The sequence below is a fragment of the Echeneis naucrates genome, chromosome 3, assembly GCF_900963305.1.
Source record: "Echeneis naucrates chromosome 3, fEcheNa1.1, whole genome shotgun sequence".
NCBI classification, from domain to species: Eukaryota; Metazoa; Chordata; class Actinopteri; order Carangiformes; family Echeneidae; genus Echeneis; species Echeneis naucrates.
Genome location: NC_042513.1, coordinates 21597892 through 21608837, shown reverse-complemented (window position 1 = coordinate 21608837; position 10946 = coordinate 21597892). Strand labels below are relative to the sequence as shown.

Genomic DNA, 10946 nt, shown 5'->3' with positions numbered 1-10946 from the left:
TTAAGGCCGACAGCCCATCTGCCGCCTGCCCTGCTAACGGCTCCCGTCGCTAATGCTAACACACACACATCCACATCCTCTCTGATACTCACAGGGCTGTGTCGGACCCCACCTGCCCTGATGCGCATGCAGACAGAGAGACGACCTCATACCTGGGTATGAAAATGGGTTTGGCTTGTATTATGTCACAGTGTCTGCCGTATTCTTTCCATGAGACTTGATTGGGAGTATCCACATTGATTATATTTATATTTTGAACAGTTACGAGACGCTGTTATCTTTAATTGCTGACAAAATACAAGAAGGAGAATTAAAGGATTACAGACCTTATTTTGTATAGTTAGTGTTATTGCTTGAAGTGTGTATTTATGCTGGAGTTGCAATAGGAAATGGGATACAGCCCTGTTTTTTTGTTATGTTTTTTTCTGTTTTTTTTGCCGCTTTCATTTCTTTGAGGTATTTATCAGTTTTCAGAGTGTCACAGTGAAACTACGTTAACGTGTGTTTATGTGTGCGTTTTTTATGACACTTATTACGGATGTGACTATGAGCAGGTATCACACTGCCCTGACGAGAGGGGTAATTAGGTAGGGTATTTGCAGCCCAGTGTGTGTATGTGTGTGTGTTTTGTGGCATTTGCTCCCTTCAGGGGTAGGTGCGTTTTGCATTAGCAAGAATGGCAACTGTCTCATCAATCACTGCATCACCATGTCACACACACACACACACACACACACACACACACAGTGTCATGGTCATTATGTTCACAGATGGGCCAGCAACACATGAGCGAGTCACTGAGCATCAGAAAGACACCCACGATCTCCCTACTTTTACACACACAGACACACACACACATCCACAATGCATGCTTCTGTGTGTGTGTGTGCTGGTGCTACTTACATGTACTGACAGGAGCGTGAAATAGGTTAGGTAGAATCACATAGGTTAATGCTCCTCTCCTTTATTCTCTCCTTTTATTTTGTAAGCAGACATAAATATTTATGACCTGAGCTATTTATTTTATGTGCAAGTACTTAAATGGTTTTGAATACTGAAAATGAAAAGTTCCTTAAAATAATCTCCATGTATTTATGTAGTCAAAATGTTTCATATAATCAGTTTTCATTTTCTATGTATTTAGCAGTATACGATGTGCATATCGCTCTTTTCTGGGATTGAACAAAGTGCTGGTAATGCCCGATTTAAATGATTGTCTGCTGATTATAGGAGGTCTTTTAGCCTAATTTGAATCTTCTAGAATGAATGAAAAACATGGAAAATATCCTATTACCTCACCATAAGGTATAATAGAATAAAACACAATCTCTCTTTGTAATCCCCGACAGGTTTTAGAGACCAGCTTAATGCAAGTGGCAGACTGGAGATGATTTCTGAAAAAGCAGTTTAGCTAAAATGTTGTCGAGATTTATCTCAGAACTTGGTAAAGCATAAAATTATTTGAACGCGGGCTTTCTTTCTGAAGCTAAATAACCGAGGTACTTCAGCTTGTGTGCAGCTGAAAGGGAATTCAAACTAACCACATCAAACCTACATAGATGGATGTACCTGAGTCCGGTGTGACACCAGGACACTCCCCAATAAAAAGAAGCTGTATTAAGTGTTGCCTGTCTATATAGCATTGTGACACTGCAACCAAAGCCAATAAGTGTCTGAAGCCGCAGCCGCAGCAGCAGCAGCAGCAGCAGCAGCAAGATATCGATTCCTCCTATTCACCAGAGTGGAACTAAAACCTACATAGTACACACCCTGGCCCTGCACCTCTCACTGAGCCAACCCAGCTCTGTGGACGGAGGGATGGCTGTCAGACGGGTGATTGGTCTGTCCACCTGTCAGTCTACCTGGCCCTCACCTTAACAGGAGCCCACAGCGGGATATCATGACAAACACACACACACACACACACACAAATGTCTGTGGTTGTTGTTTGTGTGTTAAACACATGTCGTATTGTGACACATATAGCAACACCTTGTTGTGTTTACTGATACACTGTGTCTGAGGCAACACACACACACACACACACACACACACATAAGTGTAACAATGAGAGGGAGAAAAAAAATCTTACATTATTTAGTGGTGATTCGGCTCCATTTCATGGTTTAAATTGGTCCCAGGCGAATTGGTTTGAGGTGAAAGGGTTAATAAGCATTTTCCGAAACTAATAGAAAAGAATAAATGTCAACACAAATACGAAATCACAAAATTCATTTCATGCAAATTTTGCAGTAAACACTCGTAATTATTTTAACTTATCTGTCAAATACAAATGTTCAAAACCCAGAGCGTCGCCACCAGGCATCACTTATGCATCGTACGATATTTTAAAAGGATCGCTTTATCTCCAGTTGTTCTTCCAACAGCAGGGCCACAGCCTGAACTGATGTCTGTATTTTCTATATTTTGTTCTCCGGTAAGTAAGGGCTTCTCTCTCCATTAACACCGCTCAGTTCCCCGCTGATAGTTATGTTTAAATATAGGACACCCAGCCAGTTTCATTACAAGCGCTGCCTCCTTGACGTCAACTTTGAGTGCGCCGTCATTCTTCTTTTGGTCCGTATCGTTAAATTAATTTTTTTTTTTTTTTTAATGGATGATTGTGATTCCATTGCCTGTGGTGACCTTATCACCCCAGCAACAGCTCTTCCACTGATCGCAGAGTTAGGTTTGATTGACACATAGTACTCCCTCCCCCGGAGCGCTTACTGTTGTATTCACTTGGAGTGAAAGCCTTTTCCAAAGGTAAAACTGGTAAAACTGCTCTGACGTTAAACGCAGAAATTAACAGCCCGACACGTCCGCCCGTGCATTTGCAAACAGATGTATTTGAAATTTGTAAACGTGTTCCCGAACAAAAGTCCTCCGTGCAGCCGTCTCTCTGGCTGACAGCTGTATGTCTGCAGTTCGACGTGTCAGTCTGTCTTTCTGCACCTTTGGCATCGAACTAGTTTTTTTTTTTTCCCCCTGACCATCTGCATATCCAACATCGTCTGTCCTTACAGCACTGAGTAGTTATGTAGATGCATAGTTGTATAACTGCTGGTGAATGCCGTTATGCTGTGTTGGATGTGAGTCAGACATACCGAACTAAGTGAGCGTATGAATGTGTGTGTGGTTGGTGTGTCCATTGCACTACACTGACCAAAATCATCACCTGAAATCTTCTTCAGTTCGCTTGTTTATCACTGCTTTTACTGTCAAAGTCACTTTTGGTATTGTCTATTTCTTAGTTTTGTTTGGTTTTGGATCACCTTCCGTTCACTTTTGAATGAAAAAAACATATTAAGAATTTGGATTGAAATAATTGAAATTAAATTATGTCCAGTATTGAGATCGATATGACGTATTTTAAGCATGTTAATGTTTTCGGGTTTTTTTTTTTTTTTTTTTTTGTTTTTTTTTTTGTTCATGACGTACATCTGTTGGTAGCTTGTTTTTGAAACAAAATTTTATTCTAGTAGTAAGAAATAATAAGAATTTTAATATCAATGCTAAAGTGATCGCTGTCCTGTTTTTATAATATTTACATGAAAGAGCCTTTTTTTTTTTTTTTTTTTACTTGACGAACTAGTCAAGGGAAGATAGTTTTACAGCGAATCAAATAGGCTTTTGTAAACATCAGAAAATTCTCTTGCTCATTTTATTGTCCCCCTACCTTTTTTCTCTTCTACTTGCTGCATTTTCACTGCCATGCCTCTCCCTCTCTCGCTTTGCCTACAGAATGAACTTATCGAAGGGGCCATTGGTGAACAGCAGCAGTGAAGATAACTCCAAGTCGACCTTTGGTAAATGCGGTGCTGGCGCCTGGAGGATGCACCAGAGCTACGATCCGCTGGAGACCAACCACATGAGAGACGCACATGCCCTCTACAACCCCAGGTAAGACAAAATGGCAAGACGACCGCGGACACAGAAACAGAGGGAGGGAGATCTAGAGCAAAGTACGTAAAAGAAAAGGAATCTGAATCTGAATCTGTTAGGTTGAGTTTTACACAAAAGCCTCACTTGACCTCTATAAACCTCAGATGAAAGGGAAAGAAAAGACGAACACTTTGAGGCATCAAAAGCCAGTGTTTTACATGTTCAGTGTCTTTGACGCATATTGCTGAGAGAGGTAACTTGTCTCCATGATCTATTCAAATGTGAAGGAATGGTGCACGTCTGTGTGTGTGTGTGTGTGTGCATGTGTCTTCCCTCAGTCTTTTTTTTTCTGGTGTACACAATTTAATATATCTGTATAACTGTTTTATTAATAAACCCAAATGTTTCAAATGCACCAAAGGCAACAACACTTTTTAACATATAATTGCTTATTTGAAAGTGTGTTATTAAGACTGTGTTGTGGTTGCTTTTTATTTATTTTGAAATTTTTTTTTGTCTGATTTCAGTTTCAGTAGGTATGTATGATTCTGGCTAAGACTGTACTATTACTTTAATCAATAATCATGGAGATAATGTCCTCTTTCAGTTCCTCTTTTTATTTATTTCACATCCTGAGAAACATTTGGCCTTTTTTTTACCTAAATACTGTGATAAAGACAAAAGAACATAGCAAAGTGGTGTAAACTAAGGGAAGAACCACTTTTTTTTCCTGCATCATGATATTTTTTCAGTATGTAAAGAGTATCACAAGATAGCAGCATTCAACTTCTGGCTCAAGGACACTTAAGTAGTGCAAATGTGTTGCAGCAGCACAGAAGCGTCATTCAGTTGAAGGACAGAGAAGCTTCAACAAAAGGGGAATTTTACTCTAAAGCTTTCGGATGCAAACCGGTTCTCACACCAGTTTGTGTGATTGCGGGCAGGTGAAGCAGAGGGCTGCTGGGGTCCGCTTTTAGAACTGAAACTGTAAATATGCTGCATGTTTCATGTCAAAACAGAGCAAATGGGTGACACATGAAACAGGCACACTTTGTCTCTCTTCATATTCTTCCTTCATCTCTCCTTCTCTGCGTCTTTCTGAAATTTTCTGGATAAGCAATAGACACATTAGCACAGATTTCAGAACTGTAAGTATGTGTTTTGAGTCTAATTATCATAATGCAGAAACAGGGTTATTGTACTCTTCCATTTTAAATACAAGAAGTGTTCTTTGTGCTGTGTTTATATTTATATTTTCTCACCTTAACTTGTTGTGACAAGGCACTGCCAATATATATATATGTGTGTGTGTGTCTTTTTTCAAGGACTGTCTTTTCTTGCCCTGTATGTGTTTTTGACCTTTTTTGTACTGAAACAGTAGCATGCTTCATTATCTCACCGGCTGACACAATTATGTTAGTGAACATTATTATTGTGTATGATTATTGTTTATTAACATGTTGCAATATTGCACAGACTATTAGACAACTATTGATTAGTCCATTGTTGGGTTTCGTAAAGACCTTTAATTTTGGGGTGTGTGTGTGTGTGTGAGTGTGTTTGTTGTGTGTATGTGTGCTGTAGACTGGGAAATCTTAGTCCAATAGGATTTCAGGGTTAGTCTGGGTCAAGCCAATTAGAGGTCTGGCAAGCCATTCTCACGCAGACTCTCAGCCAATCACCAAGAGGAGTGCTACTAGCACAGTGTGAGAGTGAGTAAATGTGTGTGTGTGTGTGTGTGTGTGTGCGCGCGTGTTGGCAGCCGCTGAAGTTTGGTGATGAAAGGTGTAAAGGTTTGCCAGGGGCTAGCAAGTCACGCCATGGCTTGAAGTCACACTATATTCACACACACAGATGGACACACACAACTAGGAAACGTGATTTCCTCCAACATTGGGCCAGCTTTCAGATCAAGTCAAACTACAATTACTACTGTACGCCTCAGACAATAACAGCACGAACAGGAGCTGCTAAATTTTACCACCGCAAAATTTCCCTCAAGACGTCTACTGAAATGAGGCGATCCAGGAATATGTGATGGTTGTGAATCAAAACAAAAACGCCTCATTATTTGCAATTTATCATAAAGAATATACTCACTATAGGCTCTTTTTACAGCTTTGACTTGTCACAGCAGGAAATGTGTTTTACCACCAACACGAGCCATTCCTCTGTTCTATTAGTGTCACAGTAAGTCATAACTGTGTGACAGTGAGCCTGCATGAAGCAGGATCAGGATCCTGAAACTGATGCAGCCTGGTGGAATCCAGCCACCATTGACTTGTTTAATTAATCCTGTGCTTTTCCTACTGAGACATGTCAATAGGACGTCAATAAAAATAAACCCAAGAAGAAATGCATTAAAACAAAAAATAAATAATTAGGGACTAAATGATAACATTTGATGAAATGTACCACCGATTAGAAATGGCCTGAATTTAACCTCTCACAAAAAACATGTGTGCGTTTCACCGACGCACACAGAGAAGAAGGAGCAGACACACACATGCTGTGAAAAGTCACATAAACACTCACGCCAGGATACCTGACCTCCAACTGTGTTAATGGGATTTAGTCACACTCTTGACATAAACATTCACACACATACATACACACAGACACTTGACTCCAAAGTCCACTTTCAATTCACTCTTTATTAAGCAGTGTTTATATTCTTTGAAGTGCATGTGAATTGTTGTAAATGTCATTCTTTCTCATTACATCGCTGAACTCAGATTGTTTAATTTAAAAACTTCCTGGATCTTTTTCTCAACTGACAACTTTCCTGAATTCTGAAGGAATTCCTGAATTGTTTTTGGAGATCTCCAGTTTTCATTGGACAGCAAGAATATTATTCCTATTTTTATTTGGGCCATCAAACCATGGGAATGTGATTAATGTCAGGCAGTCTGGGTGCGCATGAACATACACACACACACACACACACACACACACACACACACACACACACACACACACACTTACTTTGCTGTAAACTGAGCCCAATGTAATCATAATGATAAAGTAGATTGCCTTAACACACAGATGGGCCTTCCAAGAGCTGTGTGTGTGTGAGAGAGCTGTGTGTGTTTTTGTGTGTGTGTGTGTGAATGTGAATGCATGTATGTGTGTCTAAGTGTGGACAACGCTGATTGGATTGCAGATTTATAGAAGAGGATTACTGCTGGTGCACAGAGAGAGAGAGAGAGAGAGAGAGAGAGAGCGAGGGTTTCAGACACTCACCTCTCATTAACTTCCACCCCCTTCACCTCAACTTACCTTATTCTCAGTCATCAACAAACACACACATAAACGTTAAACAGTTAACATCCTGTGTAGATACACTGCTTCATTTTGTCCATTCAGTGCAACATCGATGCCCATTAATTTATTTTTACGTTTAAAATGCTTCGAAGCTTTGTTTAAAAAAAATTCTATTTGCAAGTAGACTCAAAGACAACCATGATGTTCAGGACAGCAAAATTTAAAACCATGCAAAAGCAAGGTCACCGCTGCAGAGACAAACACGAGTGAGTGGTAATGAGTAGTAATGTCAAATGATTATACAGTAATTGAATGAAATTATGTAAGATCAGACAAGACTAGAGCAGATTTATTGGCTCTATCTGGAGGGAAAAAGATGTATGTTTATCAACTGGCCAAATAAACACATTTCAAATGGCACATACCATTTATTTTTCTACTGTTGCAAAAGGGAGCAAAGTGGAGTGATGGACAATCAAACAGAATATGAAATGCACAGAGAGAAGCAGGCACGCCAGAAAGAGACAGAGATAGACAGAGAGCGACAGCGGTAGGCAGAGACAGTGGGCAATCCAGCAAACCTGATTATGACTGGATGTGAATTAGATTCCCTAACAGATGGTCCAGGAGCGAGGCTGTAAGGTGCATCAGCCAGCAGAGAGGGGGAGGAAGGATGGGGGAGGGAGAGGGAAGATCGGGCGAGGAGGCAGAGGGGACAAGTGTCAGCAACAGCAGCAGCAGAGGCAGCGGCTCGCGACAACAGGGATCAATTCAGTGCAGAACCTGCTATAGGCAAATGTTTGTGTGGGCTGTGAGCTCACTTTCAGATATTTTTTTCAAACACTTAGTGGGACACTTAGTATTTAAATTCATGTCAAGATATAATCTATGGCATCCAGTTTGATCGACCCACAGTTTCTGTCACTTACTGTAATCATATAGTAGATATAATGACGTTGTTAACTCTGGAAAGTCACAATTTCTCATAGTCGCTCAACATGTGCTTCTCTGCTTTCTCTAAAATCATATATTTCAAGAATTTTGAAGGTAAGCAGTGAACCGGCTTTTCTCAGTTTTTACAGATGCTGTGCCTCATTGTACATACTGTGGCACTGCTTCTCTCCCCTCTCCCTGTGATGGATAGGTGTAAATCATCACAGTCCTGTAGTGACAGCCCAATTTCCCCAAATCTGATCTGCTTAAAGAATGCAGCTCTCCTCTCCTCCCCCTCCTCCTCCCCCCCCCCCCCCCCCCCCCCCACCTTTCCTCCTCTCCTCCCCCCTCCTCCTCCCCCCTTTTCCTCCTCTCCTTGTCCTCCTCTCCTCTCCTCTCCTCCTCCTCTCTCCTTTTCCTCCTCTCCCTCTCCTCTCTCCTCTCCTCCTCTCCTCCTCCTCTCTCCTTTTCCTCCTCTCCTCCCCCCTCCTCTCTCCTTTTCCTCCTCTCCTCCCCACTCCTCTCTCCTTTTCCTCCTCTCCTCCCCCTCCTCTCTCCTTTTCCTCCTCTCCTCCCCCCTCCTCTCTCCTTTTCCTCCTCTCCTCTCTCCTTCTCTCTTCGCCAAATTTCCTTTCTCTTTTATTCCACTTTTACCATCCCCTTTTTTACTTCTCTCTCTCTCTTTCTCTCTCTTACTTTTGCAGCATTTCACTCTTTTTCCCCATTCCCTCCTTGTCAATACCCCCCCCCTCCTCCCTCCCTCCCATGTCACATCTGAAAGCCCTGTCATATTTACTAGAGTGGAAATCCTCTTTCACCATCTGCTTAATAAAATGTGTTTTTAATCCGATGGTGAATATTTTTTTTTTTAAACACTTTTTTTTATTATTATACTTCTGTGCAATTTTGATTGATACAGCATCTTGCCTGGTCTCTATCTGTCTGGACTTTAGAGAGTGGAAAGGAGAGATGCACATCTCACTATACATAAACAGGGGCTGTGTGCACGTATGTGTTTATGGGAGTGCGTAAGAATGCGCGCGTGTCAGTGACAACGGCAAGTGTCAGTAAGTGTTTGGAAGGGCTGTTGCACCCCTAATGCTTAGTGATAACACAGCTAATCCACACTCACACACACACATAGAGAAACAAACACTAACCTTGATCAATGACCTTCCTTTTATAAAGGCGCAAGCCAACAATTTATATCCCGTGCACCCCTGCACAATTTAATTATCAACAATATCATGTGAATAGGCAGTTTGAAAAATGCAATCAGGCGCATTAGATTCTTTTGTGCACATTATTTAAATGGAATGTTTCATTATATATTTTCATGAAAAGAAGGATTAGTAATTTCATGTTTGCCAGATGCAGTGTCTTCTATAAACGGTTTACCTAACAAGAGGATGCATTCAGTAATTTCATTGATTTCCACTCTTCAGTCCTTCCAGTAAAAGGCTGGAGGTCACTACAAGTACATGGTATACAGTTTAGTCTGCCAAGGCTCAAAACAGAACTGAATTAGACATCTAATTTGCAGAAACCTGTGTATTGTTTATTTATCAAATAGGTACTTTAATCTAGTTAACAGACAGTTGGTGTTGAGCGTGTTCCAGATGTGCAGCTCCACTGGATGGAGTTTAGCTGTTTCCGAGGTTTGAAGCACTGTTCTTACAGTAGACAGCCACCCTTACAAATACAATGACACACAGCAGATAACGGTGACGGAGAGAGAGAGAGAGGGAGAGAGACAAAGAGAAAGGTACGGAGGGAGAGAGACATGGTGACAAAGATAGTGCCTGGCAGCAACACACTTATCAGCAACTGCTCCACAAGAAAATGACCTAAATCATCAAGATTCCCATCTGACACACTCACTCACACATGCACGCAGGGTTAGCAGTGCGCTGGCTTCTGGTTTGGCTGTGAACAAGCCTACCCTCCTCATATTTTTTCTCTTACTGTAACGATGACACAACGCCACACAGTCAGACTCAGATCTAAATGGTCCTGTATACGGGTCATGTATGACTTTGAGAGACAAATGAATTGTGAAATTAGAGACCAGAGTAAAAGTGTGACTGTTTAAATAACAGTACCGTGAAATAATTTAAGGCACAAAGATTGCATTGACGGGGAGCACAGCAGCAGAGTGGTCAGCGCTGTTGCCCCACAACAAGAAGATTGTGAATTGGGTTCCCGGCCTGGTGCCTGATGCCTTTCTGTGCGTATGTTGCGTCCGTATGTTCTCCCTGTGCCTGTCTGGGTTTCCTCCCATCACCCAAAGATGGTTAGATTAGTTGGTGTTTAGGTTAATTGGTGATCTGTGAGTGGCTCACATTAGGCCCGTGCACCCCGCACGTGCCTAATGTGAGCTGGGATTGGCACCAGCATCCCCCATGATTCAGAAACATATAAGCGGTGGAAGATAGAATGAATGAATGAATGAATTGCATTGAGTTGATATCACAGACCTTAAACATGATATTCCCAAATAGTTTGCAGTTTGGGAAGCAGATGATTCTTAATCAATAGTGTGTGGCTGAGGCTGCCCTGTGTGCTCTGTGTGCCGCAGTTGAACCATTCACATCTGGAGCTTGTGTGCGCGTGTGTGTAAACTTTACAAACCCCAGGATGCATTATAACAGCTTTAGCCCCACCAGTGTGCCTCTGAAAGTCTTTCCCAATTCATTTCACACCTGTGCCTGTGTGGAGTTTATAAGGATTGCTGTGCCCAGCACAGATATATAGGTATGTGTTTGTCACATCGAGATTCATACTTACTAGGAGTCTTTGTGTGTCAACACACTATCACAAGCACATACACTCAGGGATATAGACACACACTCACATTTCCTCTC

General features: G+C 41.5%; 1 protein-coding gene across 2 annotated transcripts in view; it reads left to right on the top strand.

Moving 5' to 3' along the window:
* The first annotated feature begins 4962 nt into the window (after positions 1-4962).
* esrrga (estrogen-related receptor gamma a) overlaps positions 4963-10946 on the top strand; it is a 53758-nt gene continuing 47774 nt past the window's right edge. For both annotated transcript variants that reach the window (XM_029498017.1, XM_029498016.1), the window contains exon 1: positions 4963-5033. The gene's annotated coding sequence lies outside the window, so the exon portion shown is untranslated. The remainder of the gene's footprint in view (positions 5034-10946) is intronic.